Below are 11,235 nucleotides of genomic sequence, written 5' to 3'. Positions count from 1 at the left end.
AGGAGGTGGGGAGAGGTAGCGGCCCGCGCCTCTCAGAGCCCACAGCTCGCGCCCTGGCCCTAACCCGGGCGCTCGGGCCTAACCCCTTCCCTTTCTTCGCTCCCCAGGTCTCCCGCGCGCGCGCGCGCGCGCCCAAGGCCGCGCGCTCGGCCAACGTGCCTCGCGCCCCTAACGGGCGTCCGGGGGCACCAATCAGCGGGCGGCAGGGTGCCGGCCCCCCGGGGCTGCGCCGGCGAATCGGCGGGGCTCGCGGCCCGGTGGTGGGAGGCGGGGCTACCGCGCGGCCGCGGCGGCGGCGGCGGCGGCGGCGGAGGAGCAGCTCCCAGCCACCAGCCAGCGAGCGCCGAGCGAGCCGCCCGGAGGTGGGTGCGCCGCGCCGCTGCGGCCGGCGGCGGAGGGCGCAGGGCGGAAGCGGAGGTGGGGCCGGCGGGCGCGGCGGGGGAGGACGGCTCGGCCGTCGGGGGCCGCCCGGGGTGGGGGCGAGACGGGCGGGCGCGCGCCCGAGGGGAGGAGGGGCGGCGGCGGCGTCCCCACCCCCTCCTCCCCGCGGGCGGCGGCCGGGCCCGCGCCGCCCCCTCTCCCGTCCCCTCCCCGCGCGCCGGGGCCGCCGGCCGGGCTCCGGCTGGGGGGGCGGGGCGGCCGCCAGAGTGTTTTCAGTTCCGCCTCCAGTCGGCCCATTCCCCTCTCTCCTCCCGGTCCCTCCATCCCCTTCGGAAGAGGAAGGAACAAAGGTCCCGGACCCCCCCGGGTTCTTGACGGGGCGGGACCCGGAGCCCCGGTCCAGGTAACGCCACGGCGCCCGGCGGGGCCTCGGGGCCGGGGTGTGTCTCTGTGGGGCTCGGGGTCGGTGAGGCGGGCCGGCCGTGTCACCTGGCCCGGCCGGGGGCCCGGGGGGCCGGGGTGTGGCGAGGCGCCGGGCCTCTTGGTGGGTGCCGGAGCGCGGGGCGGGGCGGCCGGGGGGACGGGGTCGGCGCTGGGAGCCACCCGCCCGCGCGCGCGGCCCGGGGCGGGGGCCGGCTGTGTGGCCCGGCCCGTCCCCTCCTCCTCCGTGGCGGACACCCTCGGTAGTTTGTGGTGGTGATTTTCAAATCCCGCAGGGACAGAGCTTTGGTTTCGGGGACTTGTTGGGAAGCCCGAGTTAGGAGCATGCGAGACTTTGCTTCTACTTTTTTTTTTTCTCCTCCCTCCCCTGGTGCTGTAACCTTTGTTAACTATTCTCGTTTCGGGGTTCAGAATCGCGAGCGTGTGCTCTCACACAAACACGCACACGGCTGGTAGTCCGTCCACATAACTTCTCCACTCGCTTGTGAAAGTTGCTCGTGAGCGGAGCCTATTAGTTTTTTTTTTTTTTTTTTAATCACACGCCTTTAGAGAGCACGCTAATTGATTTCACGTATTTCAAACTTGGTTTTCAAATCCTGCAGCTTTAATTGTTTTCTTCTCTCTTGGGGAATACTGCCCTTGGATTGAGTACTTTTGTCTTCTACTTACTTAATCTTTTCGTGGTTAATGGTTTCCTTTTGATCCTGAACAAAAGAAAAAACAGTAGTTAGGTTGGTTTTGTTATTCCTTCCTCTGGACCCTTGAAAAAGCTAAATACTACCGGTTTGTTGTCAACTAACCCTTTATTTAAAAAGAAACATTTCCAGGTAAAACGAAAATCAGGTAGCATTTTTCCATCAATCTTGTCGTGTTTGTTACAGTTTGGGGTATCCTAAATTGTGGTGTTTTAAAGTTTCAACACGACACAGCTAAATTTGTTGTGAATAAATAAGTGATCTCGCAAACTTGTTTGGAGTAATTCCATCTTTTCAAAAATTCCATCTTCTGATTTCATATGAATTGAACCTTCACCACTGATTGTTAAGGGTGCCTTCTTGAGACTAATAGATAATACACTTTCTATTATTTTCATATAGATTAGCTGTTCTAGTTTTGATCCCTTAAAAAAGTTAGGGTTAGGGGATGTCTAAGCTGAATAGTTAAATTTGGGAAGTTGTGAGCAAGTAAATGAAGCAAATATTCACAGAGATAAAAGAAGTAATGTAAAATGGGCTTCATAAATGTGTCATAGTTTGAAGATGTTTTTCATTTGCCTGAAAAAAAAAAAAAAAACAACATACAGGATATTGAGAGAATTTTCTCTACCAAAAGTTCATTTAGCAAACATTTATATCAAAGTCAGAGACCAACACTGATTTTATTTTTTTAAAGTTTATGTTTTTTTATGCTGTAAAATTAGTTGCTGTAGTAAAGAAGAATAGTTCAAATCTATGGGCATTTTCTAAGATGAGTGCACACTTAAGCCCTTAATGTTAAAATTGAGTTTGAAGTAGTTCATTGGTCTATTTTAATTAAGGTGTTTGGAAACATCCATTCTGGGCTTTTTTTTTTTTTTTTTTAAGTATGAAATTGCTGTTAGAACTTGGTTTTTATAGTTTGTAGCTATACCTTCTAAAGTGATTTCACATTGTAAGTGTTCAGCAAAGTTTGGCTTTTTAAAGTTGTAACTAACCTGTACCTAGTAATAAATGGTCAAATCTCTACCCACACATCTGTAAGGTTCATGAAATAATAGTTTGTAAGAAACTGTGCAGAGTAATTTCCTGTTGTTTGTGGCTTGTCAGGCTTGGTATGTGCTTTAACTCTTTAAGTAGGAATTTGGGGATAGTTTTGTATATTTCAGCAGAAATTCTCTTTAGTAAGAACAAAGGTTGTTTCTACTTCAAGATGGCAAACTGTCCCCTTTTCATTTTCATACTTTAAATACTTCAAACGTGTTGCTGAAATCTTGTTACTTCACATTGAGGGAAAATCTGAGTGACAGAATAGTTCAGCTGCATGACCTACTGATCAAAGACCTATTGAATAGTTATATTGCAGATATTTTCAACTTCGGGTTTTTTAAAAGGTCCGAAAGCACTTCTTACTCTTGTTTGGTTTTGTACTTTAGGACTTCTAAGGCCTCGTTTTTTGTAGCAGCTTTTTTATACAGGTGTTTCTGTAATGCATATAAAATCTGTATTTAGTGCAGTCTGGCAGATGGAGCCTTATTCATATTCTTGGGACAAGAGTCATTTTTAGAGGCTGGAGAGGGGCATGTCTTTTGATGGGAGTAGAGGAGCCATTTTTATCTGTAGGAGGAAAGATGTTTTCCACTAAGTATCACAAAGGTATGCCAGAAAATGTGAAATAAAAAGATTTCAAAACCAGCCCAGGCAGGGTTATGCATTTATTCAACAAGTAACTTGTATTTAATGAAAAGGTAACATTTACTCATTTATTAAACAGTAAAATGTTTTGTTGTGTGTCAAGCCCTGAGCTAGGCAGTAAAGTAACAGGGAACAAGTATACGCTGTTCCTTTATGGAATTGGAAAAGTGGGAAGTCTTCCTGTCTCCTTGCCCTGTCCTCCAGTGTTTAGAAAATCATGTTAATGTATTGATACAAATTGAGGGAGATGGTAGCACGGGACTGAGCCACTTCCTGAAGTATGCTTGTGCCGCTTTTCAGCACAGCACTGGGGAAGGGGTCACGTGTTCAGTATCGTCGTCTCTGGGAACAGGTCATGTATTTTTTTTGGAAAGAGGGAACTTGTCACCAGTTTTGCACAGTCTCTACAAATTGAAGGTATGACCAGTCTTTCAGTAATTAGTATTTGTTGCTGAGCAGGTGAACACTTGAAGAGCTAAGCCTAAGTTGGCCTTGGTTTGATTATGCACTGCCTTTTATATCTTCCCTGATAGCACAGTTGGTAAAGAATCCACCTGCAATGCTGGAGACCTCAGTTTGATTCCTGCTTCGGGAAGATCTCCTGGAGAAGGAAAGGCTTCCCACTCCAACGTTCTGACCGGGAGAATTCCATGGACTGTATAGTCCGTGGGGTATCAAAGAGTCGGACACAACTGAGCGACTTTGGCTTCACTTGATAGAAAATGGTTAGGGAAAGAAAGCAAACCTGAACTGGTCAGGTTCGCGTGAAAGAACCAGAAATAAAGTATAAAAACAATTAGCTAAACCAAGAATGAGGACTGGGCTGTAACCTTGTGTAGTGGAAAGGCCCTGGGTTTTGGGGTCAGAGAGACCAAAGTTTACAGTCAGTTTCTGTTTTTTTGGACAAATTAGTTTAACTCCTGAGCCTTGGTTTTCTGACTGAAAATGGAGCTGATAGCACCTACTTCTTAAGGTTATTAGAAAGAGTAAATGATTGTGATGAGGGTATGAAGGTATCTAAAACAGTGCCTGAGAAGACATAAGGGTCTTCTCAGATATCTCCTTTGTTCTCTTCTGGTTGTAGTTTTCACTTGTTTTCTTTCTAATTCAGACGACTCTCCTACGTTCTTCTCCTTGACCTATTATAACATACATATGAGAAACAGACATTAAGCAGAAAGGCCAAGGGTAGCCAAATTGTCCCAAGTCCAAACCTTATAGCCCTAGTCATGGGAGAGTCATTGCTACCCTTAATTAGATCCTGTTGGCATTTATTTCCTATGTTTTTAACAAGTGAAGTTATCTTACTTCTAACCCACAGTAGATTAGAGACAAATAGATTGTGGGTAATGTGGGAGTCTGAGGCCAGTCTAGTGGGGAGTGAGTGGACTAGGAGGATGGGGAACTGTTAGCCTACTGTCCATTGTAAGGTGAAACAGATAGCAGCTTGGTGAGGATAATGGAGATAATCTACAAGACACAGAAACAAATACTCGGAGCCTAACTAGCCTGTCTGGAACCATTCAGTGCAGGACCAGACCTGAAAGCACAGCAATGAATGTTCATCAATTAGCTTAAATCATATTTGGGAAAATCTATTTAAAGAGCGTGGTAATCGACATAATACACTTTAGATCGTCATTCAGGATGATTAACACATGTTCTTAAAGGAGCAGAACGTGATTCTAATGATTTATTTCATGAAAGATCCACAGTACCTACTGTGACCAAGCTGCTTTTCTTTTGTTTTGCCATCCTGGGGGCCTTCATTCCAGACTGAAAAAATCTTTCATGCTAGGCCAGTAGTAAAGAAGGGTGATCTGAATGGTATAGCACCCACACCTGTTCTTCAGAGGAAGTCATTCTGTCAGTCTGCAGGGATGTCATGTACAATTGCTCACTTGGGTTTTAAGATTAAGTATGCTAGTGATTTCTAGAACCAGTGTGGACAGTTGGCTAGTCTGTCTATTGAGGTCTTCATGCCTCTTATAAGTGATTTCTGTTCAATATTAGCCTTGATGACTTTTTTGGATCTTCCTCGTTCCTATCTCTGAGTTATACTTTCTAAACCATCTATTCCATCGAATGTTAATATTAATTGGTGACCTTGTAATTATAGCCTTAGCTATTTGGAAAAAAAAAAAAAAAAAAGAGGACTTTTAAAAAAACTAGTAGTACAAGAGTAAACCAGTCCTTTTTGTTTAAAAATGCACAGTTTGAGGCTTATTGCTTTTATCTCTGATTTAATTTTGATCATTTCTTCAGATTGGTATAATTGTGATCTGTTCAATTAGGACATACTTCAATACTGATTATAGGTAGACATCTCAAGGATAGCTCTGAGTTTCAATTTCAGTAGTTTCACGTAGGAAGAATGTAATTTTGCCAAGGCAGATGGGTTTGGACCCTGCTTTTGGTTTGGCTAGTTAGCCAGAAATATTAAGGTAGTTGAGGTCATTGTGGCTTACACACTTGCCATACATTCTAGAGTGTATGGGTTTCTTTTGGATATTAAGTGAGCCACACTGATAGAGAACAGATACCTGGTCATTTAGATCTGTCTTTAGGTTTGTGCTTTTAAGAAAACAAATCCTAAAGTGATTCATTCTCATTAAAATTTTACTAAGAAATTGTCAGTAACTCTTTTAGGTAGTTCTGTAATTTTTCAAAATCTTGGGATTGTAATTTTTCAAAATCTTTGGAACAGTGAAATGTAAATGCAGACTTTAGTTTTGATCTTTTCAGTACCCATGTCCAGTTTGCATCTGAAAACCTGCATTTCCTTAACCAATCTGTAGTGCCTTTCCCACCACCTCCCTTCTCTTGGAGGGCGTAGGCATAGCTTCAGGTTTAAAGTATTCAGCTAGTAAGGAAGAATAACTGGGAGGAGCCACTGCAAGTTCATCAAATTTACTACCTTGAGTCTTTTAATTCAAAAACTGTGAGGATACACTGTAGTAAATCTGTGATCTTGTAGTTTGCCTGTTTAAGATAAAGTACATTTGCATATGTTACTTCAACTTTTTCCAAAATTTCTGTAAAGAGATAATGGTTAAGGATTTGTAAATATTAAAGAAATGCTCTGTTTTAATCACACCCTTCATTACAAAATGTGTGGTGGTGAATCGGGTGTTCAGAGTTCACAGAATAAACTCCTGATAAATGGTGCAGTGGAAGCTGGGCATATGGGCTTTCTCCCTTGATTTGAATGAACTATGGAAACTTTTTTGTTGACTAGAGATTCTCTATCTATGGCAGTGAATGCAAATCTTCCTTGTTTAGACCATGTTTTTTTAATTTATAGACAGGTGGTTAGGCTGTAGTTCAGGTAAGCTGGCCAATTAAACTTTTTGTGTAATGTTTTAAGTATCAGGAGGGTCCTGCTTTGGCCTGAGGTTTGTGCATTGGTCATTTTTGCTCTAAACAGTTTTTAAACGTCACACAGACCTGTGCACACAACAGCAACCAGAAGGAAGGCTCCTGCCAGCAACAGCAACATTATACAGAGTCTCAGAATATAAGCAAAGTGGCAGTTACTAAAGTCCCGCCTGTACAGTTTTCCTGTCATTCTTTTACCCCCAGGAAGCCTTTGAGGCTCTAGAGGAATAATACATTGTAGAGAAGAATCTTTGCTGTAGACCCACACCATTCAGTGTAGTAGACACCAGCTACATGTGACTATTTAGCACTTAAAATATGGCTACTGTAACTGAGGAAATGAATATTGAATTTAATTTTAGTTAATTTTAAAGAAAATTCTGTTGGATATTCTCTAGTCTTTGTTTTAATTGGACTTTTACACCTGAGGACTTGCACCCAGTTGATGTGGGCGTTAAGTTGTTGCTTCAGCAGAAGGTCAATACAGACTCTGGGAATTTGAAGAGAAGTTGGAGTAATGAATATTTGTGCTGATTTGAGTCTGGGCTTGTGTAGTCTCTTAATAATTGCATCCTTTTTTACAATTTGGGGATGATAAAGGAGTATGTAATTTTATGTTTATAAGCTGAATATAGACCTGTGGATTCCACACAGCTCATTAAAAGTGAAAGGAATGTAGCTGAACTGAAGAACAGACAGACTCTGCACAGCAGTCCTCCTTTAATGTGGACTTTCTCTGAACTAATGACCTGCTTTTTAGGGTTAAATTCAAGCTCTGACATTAGGTCTTAACAGTCCATAAAATTGAACACATGCATGTTTCTCTTTGCTTTTGTTTAAAAGGCACATTACCCATTGCTTTCCATGGGGCCAACTTGGGTTTCCGGTTGGCAGTGCCTTTCCTTACTAATGTATAACTTTGGGAATAAGACAGTTACAGTGAGGATTGAGAAATATGTTTTTTTAAACTGGTTTTTATGTGTGTGTGTGTGTTCATTAATGCTTTCTATTGTCCTGGTTTCTTTGACTAAAACAGTTGTAGAAATCCAGGTCATTAATATATCTTGCTTTTTTCCCATCTTGTGTGATACATGTTTGAATGTGGATTGTCAAAAATCTAATAGCAATTTTATATTATTTCAGCAGGAACTTAGGTGTTCTTTTTGAGGCAGCACCATCACTTTTCACGTATTTTATGTTGAAATGTCTAACTTGATTTTCTTTTGAAATAAATATATGGATATTTGGGAAATGTTTCATACTTTTAATTTGAAGATGTTTGACATCTACGTTTACTTTCAACACTGAATGACTTTCTTTGTTCTAGGCTTGAACTTCGTGTTTTTTGTCACCCATTTCCATATTTGCCTTCCTGCTGCCCTTAGAAAAGTCATCACTGAATTCTGAACTGCCAAGTTTAGCAGTCTTTATCCATTATCATACTACGTCAGTGTTTGCCATCATTGTACTTCCTTTATCTAGATTTCTTAAAATCATACAAAGAGACATTAGATAAGGCCCTTTTCTCCTCCTTCAAATATTAAATAATATGCACAGCTTTATACACACACACACACACATTATATATATATATATATATATAGCTGATTTAGAGTGGGAGGCAAGGGAGAAAAAAGTCTCCAGGTATCAGAAGCTTAGAAAATCAATTAGTATCAAGGAAAAACCTTGGGGAATTTATTAGATAAATAATCCAGTAGCTGGGGCTGGGATGTTATGGCCATTTGGGAAAAGGAGATAAAATTCTGTATACTAAAATGTATACTAAAATGCACACATATATGTATGTATCTGTTCCGTTATCATTGAAACTTCTGTGGACTCTGAGAAAAACAAGCTTGTCTATGGAAAAAGTAGAAAAACACTAATCTTTGTAGATGGGCTTAAGTATCCCATGAATGCCAAGCATGGTAAATAAAAAGCAGACACTAGTTAGATGTAGAATAGTCGGTTTTTTGTTTTTGTCTTTTGAATAGTGGGTTTTTAAAGTAGGTAATACATTATTGTATTCAAACTTGAAATTCAAAAGATACATTGAAGTCTTTTTGCTATGCCTGTCCTTTGCCACTCAGTTGCCTTTCCAAAGGCAAGTAGCATTAGGAGGTTTTCTTGTACTGTTCTGAAAGCATTATGCATATATGAGCAACTTTGTGCATGTGTTACCTTTTATTGCAAAAAGTGGTCCTGTATTTGGCTTAATAATGCAGCCTGTAGGTTATTCCTTGTCAGTATATAATTACTTTTTAGCTTTCTTTTGGTTGCACAGTATTTTTTTGTATGTGTGTCTATAATATATTTCATCAGTCCTCTGTTGATGGACGTTTATTTCCAGTCTTCTGTTAAAAATAGTGCTGCAACAAATAACTTTGTTTCTGCATCATTATATACATCCATAGAAGAGATTTCTAGAAGTAGGTCAGAGGATATCTACATTTATAATATATTTTAGGAAATGCACTTTATTCATTTTTTGAATAATAAGAGCACATGATGCCAGATTCGAAAGGAACAAAATAGTAAATGATGAAAAGTAACTCTCCCTCAGATCTCTTACCTCCTGCTATCCAGTTCTGTATCCTTCTAGAGCTGCTCTGTTCAGTAGATAGCCACCAGCTGTATGTGGCCCTTGAGCACCTGAAATGTAGCTAGTCTAGACTGAGATGGGCTGCATGTGTAAAACACACTGGATTTGTAAAACTTAAGGTAAAAAAAAAAAACACTGTAAATAAAGTATTTTGATCTTTAATACTGATTACACAGTGAAATAGTATTTTAGATGTTTGTGTGTGTGCTGAGTCGTGTCCAGCTGTTTGTGACCCGGTGGATTGCAGCCCGCCTGGCCCCTCTGTCCATGGAATTCTCCAGGCAAGCATATTGGAGTGGGTTGCCACTTCCTACTACAAGGGATCTTCCCAACCCAGGGATGGAACCCTTGTCTCTGTTTCCGGCATTGGCAGGTGGGTTCTTTACCACTGAACCGCCTGGGAAAACCCTTTTTAGATATGGTAGGATAAGTTCATACGTGCTGCAGTCTATGGGGTCGCAAAGAGTCGGACACAACTGAGTGACTGGACTGAACTGATTGCATTATTAAAATGATTCATTTCAGTTCAGTCACTCAGTCATGGCTGACTGTTGGCGGATTACTTTTAACTGATTACTTTCAACTATTTTTACTTTTTTTTTTTAAATGTAGCTAGTAGAAAGTTTACAATTAACATGTGTGGTTTGCATCCTATTTTTGTTGAATGGCACTGGGTCTAAAATTCCATATGTATATAAACTTGTCTGAACATATGAGAATTCCTCTTAACAGGCAGGTTTTTTTCCTTTGCATTCTAATCTATAGGATCAGAAATCTGGATGTTGGTTAACGCAGACCAGGTGGTTATTTATTGTCACATTCATTCTCAACATTTAGTGGGTCTCATCAGTGACAGTCATGCTTCCATTGACTTTCACGATGTTTGTCCACTTTGGAGAGAAGCCCGGTATCATTCTTGGTGCATGTTGTTTGAACCCGTTCCCATCTGCACTGGTTTCTGACACTTGTACACAGCAGTCGTCCTGGGGTCCCCCTCCACCCTCATGGGGTTCCTTAGCCTTTCTCCTTTGTTAGATCTCTTATTCTTTTGCTTTCCCTTCTTTTCATAAAACATATCCTTCCCTTCAGGACTTTCCTTAAGAGAGAGTGTATGTGGAAAATATTTGGAGATATTGTATGTCTGAAAATAGCCTTATTCAATCCTGGGTGGCTAATAGAATTCTTGGTTGAAAATAATTGTGTTTCAGAATTATGAGAGCATTGCTCTGTTGGCTTCACTTAGTGTTACTGTTCCAAAAATCAAATCCATTCTGATTCTTTTCTATATGACCTTTTAAAAAATTTATATCTGGGAACTTTTGGCTCTTCCTTTGTCTCCTCAGCATTCAGAAGTTTTACAGCCACCAGCCTTTATGTGGGCATGTTTGATCCATTGGCCTGGGGTCTTGATGGACCTTTTCGATCAGGAAGCTACCATCTTTCAGTTCAGGGGATATTTCTTGATTTCTTTGATAATTCCCCCTCCCTCCATTGTCATCTCTGATGTTTGGACATTGGGCAATCCAAGAGCTCTTCTTTTAGTGTTTGAATGGTTCCCTTTGTAAAGGTTGTTTCCTCTGTAAAACATGCTACTCTTGGTCAGAGTTGCTATATTTTCTCTCGTTTCTCTGGGTGTAGTGATGATTTTGACAGTGTTTTCTTTCTCTATATAAACTTCTTAAAGCTGTTTTTCTGTTTTTGCTTCATTTTTCCTCAGATAATCCAAGTAATTCTTAATTAAGAAAGTAGGGGTCTAAAAAGCTGATTGGAAACTCAACATATGGGTGAGGCATGTCTCCTTTCAGTTTCATTGAAGAATAATCTGAGTGGACTGTTTGTTGGTAAAGTCTTGATTTCAGTGTCTGTCTGTTTTTCCTCCTAGGTTGGTCAGGTACCCCAGAGAGGAGTCTTGTTCTGGCTAAATGAGTAAAGGTCTGGCTTCTAGTATTTTGGGAACCAGAACTCAATGAAGGAAAGGGCTGGGGAGTGTCTGCATTTAGCATGGAGTCCATTTACTCCATCTCTTCTCCTAACAGGACCCAG

General features: G+C 41.6%; 1 protein-coding gene across 2 annotated transcripts in view; it reads left to right on the top strand.

Moving 5' to 3' along the window:
* The first annotated feature begins 235 nt into the window (after positions 1-235).
* The window catches only part of SMAD2 (SMAD family member 2), an 80,087-nt gene continuing 69,087 nt past the window's right edge, over positions 236-11,235 (top strand). The window contains exon 1 of one of the 2 annotated variants that reach the window (XM_043444515.1): positions 236-362. The gene's annotated coding sequence lies outside the window, so the exon portion shown is untranslated. Of the gene's footprint in view, positions 363-571; positions 785-11,235 lie in introns of those variants that run through there. The other variant, XM_043444514.1, reaches the window with a different exon arrangement.

Source organism: Cervus canadensis, chromosome 23, assembly GCF_019320065.1.
Source record: "Cervus canadensis isolate Bull #8, Minnesota chromosome 23, ASM1932006v1, whole genome shotgun sequence".
NCBI lineage: Eukaryota > Metazoa > Chordata > Mammalia > Artiodactyla > Cervidae > Cervus > Cervus canadensis.
Note: the sequence above shows the minus strand (reverse complement) of the source record. Positions and strands in the feature narration are given on the sequence as shown.